This window comes from Hemicordylus capensis, chromosome 5, assembly GCF_027244095.1.
Source record: "Hemicordylus capensis ecotype Gifberg chromosome 5, rHemCap1.1.pri, whole genome shotgun sequence".
Lineage (NCBI taxonomy): Eukaryota > Metazoa > Chordata > Lepidosauria > Squamata > Cordylidae > Hemicordylus > Hemicordylus capensis.
Genome location: NC_069661.1, coordinates 14,384,760 through 14,401,568, shown reverse-complemented (window position 1 = coordinate 14,401,568; position 16,809 = coordinate 14,384,760). Strand labels below are relative to the sequence as shown.

Sequence of the window (16,809 nt, the reverse complement as noted above, 5' to 3'; positions counted from 1 at the left end):
TTAAGTAAGTTGCATTGAAGTTAAAAGGACAGGTTAAGGATGCCTAACTTGTCCTTTTAATTTCAATGGGACTTCCTTGAAAAAATTTAGTTGGGATGTCAGCCTTTGAACAGTATGTTAAAAATGCCTTTCCTTCAAGTTACCAGGAAGTCAGCAGTTGGAGGGAGGGAGGGGGTCTTTAGGGGGGGTGAGCTACTTGTCTGGGGGCAATGACTGCCACCCTTGCCTCCCCTTCAGGACACCCCCCCCCACACACACACACCAATGCAGCTGAGCAGATGTCATCAGAAGCATTAGCAACTGAGCTCCCAGTTCCCAAAGGAACAGTTACCAGGATGCAGCCATTTATCTCGTAAGCCGGGTCAGTCCCTCTTAACAAACAAGCCATTGCTCAGCATGGATATAATTTTAGAAACACCAATAATCAGCCTACAATCTGGGAGTTGTGCTGTTAGGATCTTTTGCAAAGTCAGAGGTGCCATGGGCACAGCTGTCAGACGGCACCCCACAAAAATATACCCTTACGCCTGCCTCCCCTTGGTTGTGGAAAGTATGCTTGCACATTAGACTGGTTGTGACTGGGGACTGGTAAGCAGGGATGTAACTGGGGACAGATTTGGCTGGCTCAGCCCCCAACTTTCACCTTCCAGCCAATTCCATAATCAGGGCCAGGAGCACCGAAACCTTCCCCCTCTTATGCTCCTGTTGCAACCTGCCAGCCAAATCCAATTAAGTACCCATCACTGTCAATGTTTATTTCTAGCAAAAAAACGAAGGCCAGTTTCCTAATAAACGGCGAGAGGTAGAGCCTGCAGACAAGGCAGCAGCAGGATGGACCTGTGGAAAAGGAGGCCGCTCATTAGTTAGCACCTTCCCTGCAAAACTGTGACAGGAACAAGGCCCTAAAAGCATTAATCACTTAGATGCTAAAGCTCTTTGTGAGCTTTCTAGGGTTTCCTCTTGCCTGGGCTGCTTAGGCACTGGTCGGATCTGGGGATTTTTATGCATTTATTTTTGCAATATCAGAGCGCTAACTTGATGGGATAAGTTGCCAGAGAATCTGGGTAACTGGGACAGCATATGGAGTAGCTCCAGGAAGGCCAAGAGTCTAAGTCCAACCAAAGGAGGTAATGCAAAATACCTAACCAGAAGAAGCAAAAGCAGAGTCAGGCATAAGAGAAAGCCCAGGCAAAGCAAACTATAGCAAGCAAAGCAGGGGGGAAATGAAACAAGCGGGTACACAGAACTAAAAGTCACCATTGTACAGTCTCCCAGCAACTTCTCTCTGCTTCTTTATCTTTACTGTAAGAGCTCGTGTCTAATTTGGCCCTGAGATATGAGGGCCAAAAACTGAATATTGCTGAGTCTCATTGTTTCCTGCAGCCCTCTAGGCAAAGATATCATACACATTAAAGGACGGCCCTCTTGCATGAAAGGGTGGCTCTCTTTCGTACAGCAAGTTAATGTTGGTTTATTACACTGTTATCTCACACTTTCTTCAAATCTCTCAATAATGCATCTATCATAGGCTCTTGGCAATACGAAAATATATTTGGATTTAATCACTTTGTAAATGTTTTAATCAAGTAGAAGGCAAATTATTAACAAACTAAGTATCATTTAATCAGTGGGGAGCCTCAGTTAAAACAATGCAAAGAGGGAGGACAGACAATGTAGTGCTTTTTCTCTGGACAAAAGAAAGAAGTCATCTTAAAATTACTGAAATAAGAATTGTAATTTTTGGTATGGGGGAAAAAATGAGTTGTCGAGATTAGGAGCACAGCACAAAATGTTGTGTGACTTTTTAAAAAGCAACCGTCTGAAGTAACTGGTTGTGTTCAAACGGCATAATTACATGAATGAAGAGAAGCAAATAAATGTACCAGTGCACACCCAGAACAAAATAAACACTCATGCTCTCAGTGTATCAGTTAGGATACCCTGTCTCTCTTTTCCTTCTCAACCTGTTCTAGAGCTCCTGCTGCCTTCTTCACTCCTCCAGACCCTTTCCATCACGTTCCTCCATTCTCTCCCTATCTCTCCCTCCTCCTTCTAGGACCAGTGTTGCCTTTCATCCCTCTCTTTGTGCTGTGAGAACCATGCCACATCACTTCTCCCCAAACGCATTCCCCCAACAGCTAGCTGTTTGACACCCTGGGACAAACATCCCCTCCTCCGTCAAAGAGATGGCACATACCCCTTTGGCACTCCCATTCTGCAACTGGGTGAAATATCGGAACATGCATAGATTATGACAGCACATGCCAATACTATGACAGAGACTTTTCCAACCAAGGAAACCATCTAAATGAGTCAAAAGATGGAACCCTCAGGAAAAGAAAAGAAAAGGAATTCAATGACAACTGATAGAACTGTATCCCATTAACCACCCTTTCATATGTAAATCCACTGGAAAGCATTTTAATTAAAAGCTTAGTCTTGATGGTCTTCCTTTTTGCTGCTATATTTGTGCACAGTGTGTGCCAATGAAATCCAAAATCTGTGTTTACATTTATTCAGATTAAACAAATGTGCCTAAATTGCATTAATTTGTTCTGCTAACCAGATCCGAATCTGTGCAAAATCTGGAATTTTTGGCAAGGACTAGCAAGCTCAGCCAAAGCTCCGTGTCACGCACATGCTTTGCATGCAGGAGGTCCCACGTCCAATTCTTAGGTTAAAACCATTTCAGGCAGCAAAGCTGGGGAAAGCCTCTACCTGCCTGGAGAGCTGCTGCCAGTCAGACCTTACTGTCCTGGGATAAATGAACATATGATCTGACTCAGTATAAGGCAGCTTTGTATGTTCATATCTATGGGGAAAGAACAAAACAAAACGGACAATGACTCATAAAGGCGAATTTCTAAAATACAAGGAAAAACATATTTTCACTGGGAACTTACTAAATAATATCTAAAAGAAATTACTATTATCATCATCATTAATCATCATCATCCTAAGGATATGAAACTATAGCCTAGCCTCTCAGTTTCCTACAACAATATTCTGTTTACTCCTTTCCCTGGCATTTTGGCAATGCAAATAAACTTCATTTACCAATTGCATGACATTTGCTGCTGCCCACTGAAAATGTTACAGTCTGACCAAATGGCAAACTGCACCCACATGGTGGGAACAGCCTCTTGTACTTGGCAAGCGAATGAATCCAAAATTCTGAGGATGGGATCCCCTGAGCCACCGCACGGTCCTGTCCCTGAAACCAAGCATTCATTTGTGGCCATATTATGCACCAACAATTCCAGCCCATGTCTCTCCCCTCCTGCTTTCTGCTCATCCACAAAGAAGGATGCTGCAGTTGTTGACTTGTGCAGTCCACACAGCTGGAGCAGCACAGCACACACCCTTGTTGGCTCCCAGATAGTGCTGCTTGAGAGCACAGGAAGCAATCTTGTAGATGCACCTTATTTATTCATTTTACTACATTTATAGCCTGAACTCGGGTCTCCCCAGTCCTCTAACCCCTGCATCACACTGGCTCTCATCTCTGAAACTACAGAAAAAGGAAAATGTAGAGTCACACAGGCAATCCTATTCCCGGGGCAGTCCAAGGGCTGGGAGTCATTTCCTGGAACTGACACAAATACACAAACAGTTTTACAAATTAAAAAAAAAAGGAAGCACTCGTCCACCCGTCCATCCATTCCTTTATTAGTCATCTCTGGCCAATCTGCTATTCGGTAAAGTGTACCGTTAAATCGGTGTCGACTACTCCTGGCGACCACAGAGCATTGTGGTTGTCTTTGGTAGAATACTATTACTACTACCTAAAACAGACTGGGGAAATGGGGCCAAAAATGGGTGGGGAAGAGAATGCACTGTTTTCACCTTCACAAAAGCTTCAACATATAGTAACCTAAAGGAGCAGGTTTTGCCCATATCCAGGAGAAATCTCTTGAAAGCAACTCCATATTACAGTTTGAGAACACACGGTTGATAAAAATGCCAACACAGTGTTGCATTTGGATCTAAGAGAGCTGAATTAAAATTATCCACCTAGCGACAAATTCACCACGTAGATTATTACCAAGTCAGCATCACCTAGCCTCAGTTTCTCATTTGTTAAATGTTGACCAGAGTGACCTGCCTCAAAGGAGTGTTGTGGGAATGGATAAAATAAGGATAATGCAGGAGTCTGCTCATAAGAGCATTGCAGAACTATGGTAAGGTAGTATCTAAATACTAGCTGAACCTGCACAGATCATCTGTGCACAAGGACTTTGTTGCTCTCCTTGCTCCCTGCCACAGCCACTGCTTTATTGCTCAGTGTCAGCCACTCACACTCACTCACCCCCTCCCCGCTGCTCGCCCCCTCCCTGCCGCTCACTCACTCGCTCGCCCCTCCCCGCTCACTCGCTCGCCCCCTCCATGCTCACTCATTCACTCCCCTTCCCACCCACTAACCGCCTACCCGCTCCTCTTCCCTATCTGCATATGGAATCCCCACTGCCCAATCACTGGTGCTTCTGTTCTGTTACCTCCGATTGGTAAAGGACTGTGTGGGCGGGGCTTGCCACGTACAACCGTAGTGTGTGTGTGTGTGTGTGTGTGTGTGTGTGTGTGTGTGTATATATATATGAATGATAGATAGAAAGAAGATTAGAAAGTTTCTCTATAGGAGGTTCTTCTCTGACTGGCAGGGTGCGATGACAATTGTGTGTACTTCTCTTCCATTTAAATTAATGAGATTTAGAAGTGTCTAAGCCCGTCTGGATTGCCCTGTATATTTATCATACAAGTATACAGAGCAATCCAGATGCTGAGACACTTCTAAACGGCACTGATCTCACCTCCTCACTCGTAAGGAGTTCAGAGTGAGAGCTTTGCCCTCACAACATCCTTGTGAGGTAGGCCAGGTTGACTTGCGGTGACTTGCTGAAGGCCACTAGGGAACCTCCACACTGACTACAGATTTGAACTTGTCTCCCACATCCATGCCCTGCTCTCTACTGCAGTGGCTTTGAAAGTTTTTGGTTAAGTGTGCTGTAGGTCAACTCCAAAATATGACGTTGTGCCACTCTAGTGCACACTATACAGAATTTGGCAGCCCTCCACGCCCCTGTGCTTCAGTGCGGTTTTGCCTCTGCTCTATTGCGCTGGGCAGTAAGCAGCCTCAGAGACCTCACCTGTAGCCACCTTCCCATTGACCCCACTGACCTACAGTACCTCCTGCTATCCAGGTATGCCATAAACCTGTTCCATGGTATTGCCTGAGGGCTGACTATCACTATGGTCAGAGGGCACATGATTGGGCAGCCCTTCCATGAGGCAAGGTGAGGCAGTCACCTCAGGCAGCAAATTACTGCAATGTCAGTGAGACAGCAAGATGTCTTCCTGCCTCCTGCATTTAAAAAAAGGAAAAGAGGGTCACACAGGGGTCACCAGCTTGATTGGCTTTAAAAGTGGCACAGACAAATTCATGGAGGACAGGTCTATCAATGGCTGCTAGTCTGAGGACTATAGGCCGCTTATAGGACTCAGAGGCAAGATGCCTCTAAATACCAGTTGCAGGGGAACAACAGCAGGAAAGAGGGCTTCTCAGAGGCATCTGATAGGGCTGGAAATAGGATGATGGACTAGATAGGCCTAGGCCCGATCCAGCAGGACTGTTATTGTGTTTTTAAGTGGGGGGCAGCATTTGGTACCCTGTCTCAAGCATCTTGTGAGCTGCCACTGCACAAGATGCAGTCAACCTGCTGAAGCTAAGCAGGTCTAAGTCTGGACAGTACCTGGATGGGTGAGCCTGGGTTGACCACGGAGAGGAAAGCTGGTCTTGTGGGTAGCAAGCATGACTTGTCCCCTTAGCTAAGCAGGGTCCACCCTAGTTGCATATGAAAGGGAGACTAGAAGTGTCAGCACTGTAAGATATTCCCCTCAGGGGATTGAGCCACTCTAGGAAGAGCAGAAGGTTCCAAGTTCCCTCCCTGGCAGCATCTCCAAGACAGGGCTGAGAGAGATTCCTGCCTGCAACCTTGGAAAAGCTGCTGCCAGTCTCTGTGTAGACAATACTGAGCTAGATGGACCTATGGTCTGACTCAGTATATGGCAGCTTCCTATGTTCCACTTTGAGTCCCATGATGGAAGATATGTGGGAAATAAATGTAAAGAGGCACCTTTTTAAAGTGATGATTCTCTTTATTTAGCAGGGGGAGAGGAATTGGCCCTATGCATCCTCAGCACAGCACACCTCTACTGGCTGTTGCTGGTGTCTGTCTTATGTTTCTTTTTTAAATTATGAGCTCTTTGGGACAGGGGACCATTTTATTTATTTATATCTATGTAAACTGCTTTGGGAACTTTTGCTGAAAAGCAGTATATAAATATTCATCATATTCGTCGTCATATAAATAAATTTGTGCCATGCATACATGTCCATGCTCAAGCAACTGCCCTACACACAATGGAAGCCCGTCACTGACAGCTCTTTACAAGCCTCCGTTTTTCTCCCAGAGGCCTCAGAGCAGCACAGCCAAATTTCCCTTCTAGTGGTAGCCAGAGACTACTGCAGCTAATTAAATGCATTCCTTCTGGCTCTTTTTTGTCATGCTGTCATTGTTACACTTGGCTGGAATTTTAAAGTTGCATTCACCCTGCTAAAAAGAGGATCTGGGATACATTTTGTCTGAGGCTCCTCTCATAAAATATATATTATTTCAAAAGATGCAATTTTTTTAAATTAAAAAGGTCACTAGTCAACCCATATTTACATCAGTAAGGTGCACAGTTTGCTTGATAGGTAACCTCCAAGAGAACCTTATATCAGGCGTAGGCAACCCTGGCTCTCCAGCTGTTGAACTACAACTACCATTATCCCCAGCCACAATTTGTGACTGGGGATGATGGGAGTTGTAGTTCAACAATAGCTAGAGAGCAAAGGTTGCCTATCTCTCTGCCTAATAGGAATAAAGGGCTTTGCTCAGATCTCTTCCCAATTCACCAGCACTATTGCTGCAGTGGCAGTGACTTTTATGGGTTTATACCTGATTTATTATCACTGTACATGAAAGGAAAAAGTCATGCCCTGGAGACATTTGGGGTATGATGAATCACTCAGCATAGCACTGTGCATTTTTTACTCTCGCTGGCTGTAGAGAACATGTGCCTCAGCAAATATTTATGTCTGGGATCAAACCCACAGCTGTCCGGGTGTCCCCTTTATCAAAGTGCAAAGAGGGTGGGGTGGCTGAAATTAACACAGAAAATCCTTCTCTCTTTTTCTCCGCAGCAGCTTTCCTGCATCCAATTCTGTCTGTTTTTGACCTGGCCAAGTCAGAGGGGACCTACCCCCCGCTCTGCAATGTGGGGAAGGGGAGAGCACTCTGCATTCTGGGAGGGGGGGGAAGAGGCATGGGAAATTTTTATTTGTAAAAAACCAAACCCTTCTAACTCTATCATTCTGTGAAAGAAAAATGAAGAGGAAAAGAGCGCGAACTGAAAGGGAGGGGGCGAAAGGAGAAATTTTGTGAAAAGAAAGAGGAACGAGTGTGAAAAGAAAGGAAAGATAAAACGAGAGGGAGTGCGGACAGAAAGACGCAGCAGAGGCGGCTCTTTTCTCTTTAAAGCGAGCCATTGTCCCTATTCAGCCCAGCACAGCATCCCTCCCAGTGGCGGCGGCGGTCGGTGTTTCGACGGCCGGCGGGCGAGCCCCTTTTCGGCCGAAGGAGCCTCTCTCTCCTCCTTCCATGCGCGCCCTAAGCCGCCTTGCGAACTTTTGCTGCAGTTAGAAAGCGCCCTCCAAATGCTCCCCACCAGCCTCCTGCTTGCCTCGGAGAAAGGCAGGGCGCGCGAGCCCCCTGCCCCAGCGCAACACTCACCACTAGTCACCACTGCCGGCTGGGCACATGGGCGGCCTCCTGTCAGCAGCGCAAGTTCAACAGCTTGGCCTCCGGCGTGCCGTGAGGAGCGAGGCGGGCGGCGGCGCCCCTGCGACAACAGCCCGAGCCGGCGTGCCGTGGCGGCGGCAGCAGCCCCTCAGCAGTCGCGCTGCCGGGCAGTTGCAGCCGCATCGCCTCGCCTCGGGCTGCGGCAGCCGGGGGTGGGGGGTGGGAGGGGGTGTGTTCCGCGCCAGGCAGCCGGCGGGGGTCTCCGTCGGAGCGCCAGGCCTATCCCCGGGCGCCTTCGCGCACGCCCCCCTCGGCGCAGCCCAGCCCAGCCCAGGCGCTCCCCAGGCGAAAAGAGCGCCGCGCGCTGTGTCCGGCGCGATCAGGATCCGGACAGCCCAAGCCTCCCCTCCCTTCCCAGGTAATCCCCTCCTCGGGCGGGCGGCCCGGATTGGCTCCCGCCCGCTAGATTTGCATCTCAATGGCGCTCTCGCTCCCTCTCCATCCAAGTTTGCAAAGGGATCGTCTCGCGTCGCAGGGGGAGGAGGAGGAGGAGGGGACCAAAATTTGAAGCTCGCCCGATTTCCCCTCCGCGCCTCCCTCCCTCGCTACCACCACGCTGTCATTGTGCGAATTTGGGGAATCCACGTGGACGGGGGGTGGATTTATGCCCCCCAGGCGCGGCGGAAGGAAGAGCGCGAGCAGAGCTCAGGTCTGTGTGCGTGCCTGGGAAGATGTGCGTCCTTAGGATAGTTATTAGAGGGATTCCGCTGGATGCACACGCATTAATAGACGCGTGTCTCACATGATCCCCCCCCATCCATGCAAAAATGGGCTGAATTAACACACCAGCATATCCACGTGGTCCCCCTTCCCACTTTGCAGTCAGCAAGGAGGAGGGCAGCAGCCAAGCCATACCTGCTCTCTCACAAGTGTGTGTGTGGGGTGGGGGGAGCCACCACACTGAAGCCCCACGAAGCCGAGGGCTCCCCAGTTTAATATTGGCTGTGTTTGGGGGAGTGCAGCAGGAGGGAGCCAGTTATTTTGCTCTGGGTTACCTCTCTGCGGCTCTGCTGAACAAGTGTATCCACTTGCTCAAGTGCATTGCTGAACTTGCTGAATGCCAAGCCCTATTCAGATATTATATTGTACACACCAGTGTACTGATGCCTGTACCCTCATACATGTGTTTGTGTGAATGATTGAACCTGCGTTCATTTAAAAAGTGAACTTGGGTCCAGGGCCTTTAAATGGAAGTTGGGAACCCCTCTGCTGTAGGATTGGAAAACTTGCTCAGCTGTCGACAAATCACTGGTGGGCACAGAGGCTCCCATCGCTGAAGATGCAGCTCTGCAACAACCTGATTTGGTGTGTCCCATCAGACTGCAGCTCTTGGTTCGCCAAGGTGATTTGAACAGCATGAGTGTGGTGACACGGTTTATGCTCTGACCGTGCCCTTAAACAGGGATGAGATGTTCCTTCCTCCACATGGAACAATTTCTACACATCTGAACAAGCCTTGGGGCAATTCTTATTCTCCAGCCTATTGCACTGAATTTGTGACAGAGCTGAAATCCGAACCAAGAACTTCTAGCGTATGCTCTTAACCACTATAACACCAAGCTTTTATATCGCTGCTGTTTGGTTCCATCCTAAGCATCTCCACTTTAAAAGGATCCCAGACAGCAAGTGCTTAGACTGGGCCTGGAGACTTTGGAAAGTTGCTGCCAGTCAAAGTGGGCAATACTCTAAATGGACCAATGTTCTGATTCTGTAGGCAGCAACATGGGTAAGGAGGGTCAGTGGCAGGATTTCCTAACTGGGAAGTGAGGCTATTGAGATGGTTATTTACCTAAAGCCACCTGGCTGAGCTTTGAACCAGAAGCTAATGGCCAAATAGGCATGACATAGGAATTGCATGATTGGACCTCCCAGTGTCCTTTTTCAGGGCTGGCCTTTCCATGAAGCAAGTGAAGGGGACAACTTCAGATAGCAGATTGTGGGTCTGTTCTTAGTGGCAGCATTGCAGACCACCCAGCACTCCCCACAGTGGAAAGCCTAAAGAGAAAAGGAGGCAAGATGGCATCATCACGTAAGGAAGGAAGTGAGAATGTGATTCTAATAGAAAAAAAGAGAAAGGGGGAAAGGGAGGGGTGCCATTTAGTGTCAGTTTCAAGCAGCAAAATGTTCTGGGCCAGCACTGTCTTCTTCCATTTCAAAAAGCAGGCATGGGGGAGGCCCAGTTTGGAATGGGACTGTGGCATGGCTGGGGAATTTATTTATTTACAAATAATTTTTTTTGGAAGGGTGGGATATCAAGCAAGCAAATCAATCAATCAATCATTTAATATACCATCCAAACCACAGACTCAGGGTGGTGTACAAAACAAGAATAGCATCCGAGGGGGGGGGGAATTATATAGAGAGAGAGAGGGAGCAAGAGCAAGAGCGCAAATGCCTGGCAGAAAAGAAATGTCTTCAATAAGGTTTTAAAGGCTGAAAGGGAAGAGGCAGACCAAATTGGGGGGTGGGGAGAGTTCCAGAGTGAAGGGGCAGTCCCAGAGTGAAGGTATAACCCTTTTACCCCAACACACTATGGTCCCAGTCCAAATTCCCCCTGAAATTACTATGAGCTGTGAAGGGAAAAACCTATGAGCATAAAAGTGCCCATAAGTTACCTCTGTGGGTGATTAGGAGCAGCTTTGGGGAGGTAGTGCATTTAAGTAAAGGAACTGATGTGGGAGCAAAGGATTAAAATACTCCCCACCCCCCACCAATCCGAATTCCCACTGGCAGCTTCTTTTTGAGAATGGTAAAGATGCTGGGAATTCTAATCATAGCACTCCTGTGTCACATCTTGTCTAGTGCTTTAGAGCCACTGCAGTATTGCAGTGAGTTGCTCTTTGTATTTTGATGAGCTGACTGGTCTTCTGAGTGCACAGGTTGAGCTTGCTGTATATTTTTATATTTCCAAAGTTTTCTGGGACATCCTAGAAAACTTTGGAAATACAAAAATACAGTCAACTCAGCTTGGATCAGTGCATTCGGAAGACCAGTTTTGTGGTAGCAAACATGGATTGTCCCCTTTGCTAAGCAGGGTCTGCTCTGGTTTTCATTTGGATGGGAGATAGCATATGAGTGCTGTAAGATATTCACCTTAGGGGATAGGGCCGTTGGTAGAGCATCTCCTTGCTTGCATGCAGAAGGTCCAGGGTTCAATCTCTGCCACCTCTAGGTAGGGCTGGGAGAGACTCCTGCCTGCATCCTTGGAGAAGCCGCTGCCAGTTTGTGTAGGCAATACTGAGCTAGATGGACCAATGGTCTGACTCAGTATAAAGCAGCTTCCTATGTCCCTAGTCACCAAACCCAAATATAAAGAGCAGTAAGCTGCCACATCAAAATATAAAGAGCAACTTGCTGCAATATTGCCACGGCGATAGTGGACCATCGACATGTGGAGGCTGCAGCAGGTAGACATTACAGAGATCGGTTCTAGTTCTGTATTGTACTAAGTAAGGGAGGAGAAACCAACCAGGACTAGTTTTATGACATTTGGAAAATGTCCTTTACAATCTGGATTTATTTATTTTTTAAAGAAAATGGAAGTCTGTTTATCTACCTTCCAAGCATGCCAGGACAACCCAGATGCAACCCCAGCAGATGAAATGAAGCATTGATTATTGGAGGTAAAAAGTTCACCGCTTGTAAAAAGCTCATGTTGCTACAAAGGGGGAATAATAATCTTCCCTCTTTGCCACACTCCAGGGTTGCTATAACAAGAGAATGGTAAAACCAGGCAACCACGTCCTAAAGCCACAGGAACAAAACGGCAGATTGGAAGAAGAGTCTTGAGAGACATATTTCCCCTAAAGACTGAAGAAAGGGTGTGTGTGTTGGCGGGGGGAGACTCCACAGCTCTGTTTTCTAGATGTATTGTGTGAACATAAAAAGCTGGGGCTCTAGCTTGGTGGTAAAGTACCTGCTTTGCACACAGGAGGTCCCAGATCCAATCCTTGGCATTGCCAGGTAGGGCTGGGAAGGACCCCTATATTGAAACCTTGGAGAGCCAGCATAGCGTACTGGCTAGAGTGCTAGACTAGGACCGGGAAGACCCAGGTCTGAATCCCCATTCAACCATGAAACTCACTGGGTGACTCTGGGCCAGTCATGTGCCTCTCAGCCTAACCTACCTCACAGGGTTGTTGTGAGGATAAAAATAAGCGTGTACACCGCTCTGAGCTCCTCGGAGGTAAGAGCGGGATATAAATGTAATAAATAAATAAATAAATAAATGACAGTCAGTATAGGTCAGGGGTTTCCAACCTGTGCTACTTGAGAAGTTGCTGAACTACAACTCCCATCATCCCCGGATACAATTTATAATGGGAGTTGTAGTTCAGCAACATCTTGAGTACTACAGGTTGGGAACCCCTGATATAGGTGGAGCAATGACTTGAGACACAGTATGAGGCCATGGGCTGTGATGTTTGTTGTCTTCTCTGAGTGGTGGCCATGGCTTGGTGGGAATCCATTGATTGGGAGTGCTGGGTAGTAAACCTGGTGTAACGCAAAACATTGTATAGGAGCATCTGGACTGCTTTTTACTGAGTCAGACCTGGGGTCCATTTTGCTCAGCACTCTCTGCACTGACTGGCATTAGGACTTCAGGGTTTCACACAGGGCTCTTTCCTAACCCTACCAAGAGTAGGGATGTGCCGAAACGTGATTTGGCTTCCAACTCGCCGGTACAATTGCTTTAAAAATGAAGACTACCACAGTCCCTTTAACAAGGAGGAGAGCAGGTTGACACCTGCTCCTCCTCCCCTCACTGCCACTGCCATGATCCTGATGCACCTCCTGAATATCTTCGTGTGCTGATGAGGAATCTCCCAGCACATGGCAGCTATGCATGTGAGGAGGCCAAGTGTAGTCATCAAGAGGGGGGAGGGACCCTCTGAGCATGCAACTCCAGGAAGTGTACGGGAAACATACAGAGATTATTTCTAGAAACAGGCATGCAAAAAAGTGAAGTGAAATTAATATAATAGAAGCTTTGGCGTGGAGAAAGCCTAATGCTTCAGCCTAGACTCTGGAGCCTAATAAGACAGCTGGTGTGCATTTAAAATAGGTCAAGTTAGAGGCTAAGCAACGTCTTGAGTAAATGCAGGACGTCCCTACCAAGGGTCAGCTCCTCCTAGCCTATCTGAACTCAATGTACATGTTTTCCATTGTATTCACTAGGAGTCAAGTGACTTTCAAGCACAGTCCACCAGTATTTTAATCATGGAGTCGTGATTAATCATGTGGCTAGAAGGGCCCACTGGGGTCGTGAAGTTCAATCCCTATTTGAATTCTCATTTAGCTGCTTCCATTTCTTTCGACAGAGTGTAATTTATTGCTGCTGTTATTGCTGATGCTGTTTTCTTTATTGATTTGCTTCCATTATCTCGTTTACCATAAGAGCCTGGCTCTCAAGGTGCCACATGCAAGATCTGCATCTTAATTCCTGCTTCCCTCAAGTTGTTTCTGGAAAGAAAAGTCTGGAAAACAGAAAAGAGGCTGGTGGAATAATGCAGAGTTCTAGTTCTGTGCCACAGACCACCCCACTCCTTTTGACTCACAGTCCATAACCTTACTGGTAGAGCCGAAGGGCGCTTTCCGACTAGCTGCTCAACAGCAGCAAAATGCTTCCTTTGAAACGTAAACAACAGGGAGAGCAGTCTCACAGAAACTAACAACCCAAAAAAACAGTAGCCTTTTTACGCTGAATACATGATGTCATAGCACTATATCACAGTGATTAAATTTGAAACAAGGCATCGGAAATGTGAACAGCACTCTGCTGTCAGTGTAAGGACTGCAGTGTCACAACACAGGAAGTGTGGAAGCACTCTTCTGAAATTCGCTGTGACCTCGTTGCAGGGTGTAATCTGGAAAGCACCCCGGAGAAGAAACAGAACAAGGGGTTGTGGAGAAAGGAAAATAGTATTTCCTGCTACTAAGAAAAGGACTAGAAAGTATAAATTATCACTAGCTAGAAATGATTTGAGTTTTGGTATTTGCATCCAAGTGCACATTTTCAATAAAAGTAAACTTTTATATTGTGTCAAGTTGCCAGTTGCACCACACACACAAAAATACTCCCCCAAACACTCAACTTTTGGGGAAATTAATTAATTAATTAATATAGGTAGATTTCCAGCCTTAGGACTTTATAGCCCCAAACAAATATGAAAGGGATAAACCCAAGGAAGCTTTTCAGCTGCTGCTCGAGAACTGTATAGTACCAAAGCCAATGATCCTCACTATTTTTCAAGTGGGAGCACTTTGGCCAAAAAACAAAAAACCCTGAAATATGAGAGCCATTTCTCAATTTTCTGACATCCTTACAGTACTGCACTTTTCTCAGTACTGGGAGGGCCCTTTCAGAGAGACAGAGCCCTCTCTTAAGAGCTCTAGGAAGAAAGCACTGGGAAGAGCTACACCCTTCCTCCAAGGACCTCAGAGCAGTAACTAGCTCCAGGATTTCAAACTGGATATTCCTGGTCTAAGTTCAACGTTCTAACCATGACACCACACAGGCTCTAAACTTAATCGGCTCATTTTCTACTAAGATAAGCAGAAGAGGCAAAACCATGATGTTGTGTTATAATACAGGAGTTCCCAGCCTGGGTCTCCAGATATTCTTGGACTACAGCTCCCATCATCCCCAGTCATTGGGGCTGGCAGGATTTGTAGTCCAACAATATCTAGGAGTGGGGACCCAAAGTTTGGGTCTTGGGTACAACAATATCTAGGGACCCATGGCCCCTGTTTATTATTATTATTATTATTATTAATTTGATTTCTATACCGCCCTTCCAAAAATGGCTCAGGGCGGTTTACAAAGAGAAATAAAACAAATAAGATGTTTTAATCTACTGTTTAGGTTTAAAGCACAAATCTGATTTGCCACCAGAATAAATCACCTGACCTCTTTTCAGTAATTAGTACTTGGCCACAATTTTATTCCGCCATGCCTTTGAACATGTATTTTTTCATAACACCAAAAAGACGATGAAGAAATCAGAGCTGGGCATTACTCTGTCCTTGTAGCATTCTGGTATGTTTGCTTGCAGTCAAATTGCAAGCTGTCTACGTGAAATATTACAGAGAAGAATTTATCTATTGCTTGTGGGTAAAGCTAGTATTACCGAAAAAATTTGCTGGAGGTGTCTTGTGCTACTGAACTCCAGTCTGACTCATAACCTAAATTCATGCTTACTAGAAGGCAGCTTCTCTTCCTGACATGGTTGCCAGCTTTTTTCCTGGCAAAGCTCCTATGCATTTTTCACTCAGTAGTAGGGCTTTGCAATCAACTTCAAGAAGAGATACAGTAATCTTCTCTATATATAATTCTCCTGGGTGTGCCTTGGAATGTGCGTCCCAGCGCCCAGCTGATTGGCTGGGCGGCGGACGGGCCTGATTGGCTGAGGCGCACCCAGGAGGATTGGTCGCCGCGGCAGCAGCAGGCCTAGCCACAGAAACCAGAGGCAGCGGCGGGCCCAGCCCAGCCATGGAGGCAAGGCCCGGGGCGGGGGTGTGTGGAGAAAGTGGGGGGCATAAGTGGCGGTGGGGAGGAGAGGCGGCCAGGCCTGGAAGTGGAGACTGGGGCAGAAGGTGGCGGGGGAGAAGTAACCGCTGGCCCCAAAGAACACACAGATGCTCTGTGCGGGGTCGGCTAGTAGATCTTTAAAGCTTGGGGCAGGATACCCATTAGACAGCAGTGGCTGGTAAAGTTGTGGGGGGCAATTTGGTTTTTTTGTCACACCACTACAACACACATACTGTTTTGGGGGGAGCGGGTACACACTTTTGGATAACCACTGTATGCCAATGAGAAGCCCTTAAAGATTCAAAGAGTAGTAGTACATCATCTACATGAACTTAGTAGGTAGCCAACTGATATCACTTAACTCCATTGCTCCAACTAGCCTACTTCACAGTATTTCTATCATGGTTCAAAAAATTGTATCTATGAAGTATTTTTAACACTCAGAAACATAATATAAATATTATTATGTATCACATTCAACACCATATTTCCCAAAGATAAAGTCTCTCCTACAGCCACCTAACAGCGCAGTGGGGAAGCAACCTGCCTAGAGAACAGGAAGCTGTTGGTTCGAATCTCCGTTGGTATGTTTCCCAGACTATGTGAAAGCAACTATCTAGGGCAGCAGCGATATAGGAAGGTGCTGAAAGGCATCATCTCATACTGCACGGGAGGAGGCAATGGTAAACCCCTCCTGTATTCTACCAAAAGAAAACCACAGGGCTCTGTGGTCACTAGGAGTCGACACTGACTCGACAGCACAATCTTTCCTTTACAGTGCGCACAAATATAAAAACACAGACACGGTAGAAGGCAGCTTCCTATGCTCTCCAACACCCTCCTCAAAGATCCATAATTCCTTTACTGGCAGGTCCATCCAAGGATGGACACACACACACCAATTTAGCACAGTTTAGAGGATATAAAAACACAGATTAGACAAATGCATAGAGAAAGAGAGCTCTGCCACTGGCTGTTAGACATGATGGCTATAACGTGAATCATCCGGATTCAGGGGCAGTATCTATATATATAATTCTCCTGGGTGTGCCCAGGAGAAATGCGTCCTGGCAGCCCAACTGATTGGCTGGGCTGCAGGGGGCACCTGATAGGCTGGCAGCACACCCAGGAGAATTCGCTTGCTGGGTGGCTGCGTAGGCAAGGCGGCGGGCCCAGGGCCGCGGCGGCGGAGCCCAGCGAGGCGGTGGGCCCAGCAAGGTGGCGGCGGCCCCGGCCATGAGGCGGGGCGAGGCGGCGGGCCCAGAGCGATGGCAGCAGGCCAGGCCGTGGTGGCGGGGCCCAGCGAGCGGCGGGGAGAGGCGGCGGGGCCCAGCGGGGCCGGGCCCGGCCGCGGAAGCAAGGTGGCGGGACTGGCCG

General features: G+C 47.3%; 1 protein-coding gene and 1 long non-coding RNA gene across 7 annotated transcripts in view; both read right to left on the bottom strand.

Annotated features, from left to right (window-relative positions):
• SHROOM3 (shroom family member 3) overlaps positions 1 to 16,809 on the bottom strand; it is a 250,264-nt gene that overhangs the window by 87,757 nt on the left and 145,698 nt on the right. The window contains exon 1 of one of the 6 annotated variants that reach the window (XM_053255548.1): positions 7,833 to 8,329. The exons of the other annotated variants lie outside the window; for them this stretch is intronic. The gene's annotated coding sequence lies outside the window, so the exon portion shown is untranslated. Of the gene's footprint in view, positions 1 to 7,832; positions 8,330 to 16,809 lie in introns of those variants that run through there. 6 annotated transcript variants of the gene reach the window in all.
• LOC128327179 (uncharacterized) overlaps positions 1 to 16,809 on the bottom strand; it is a 93,453-nt gene that overhangs the window by 1,132 nt on the left and 75,512 nt on the right. The window lies entirely within an intron of this gene.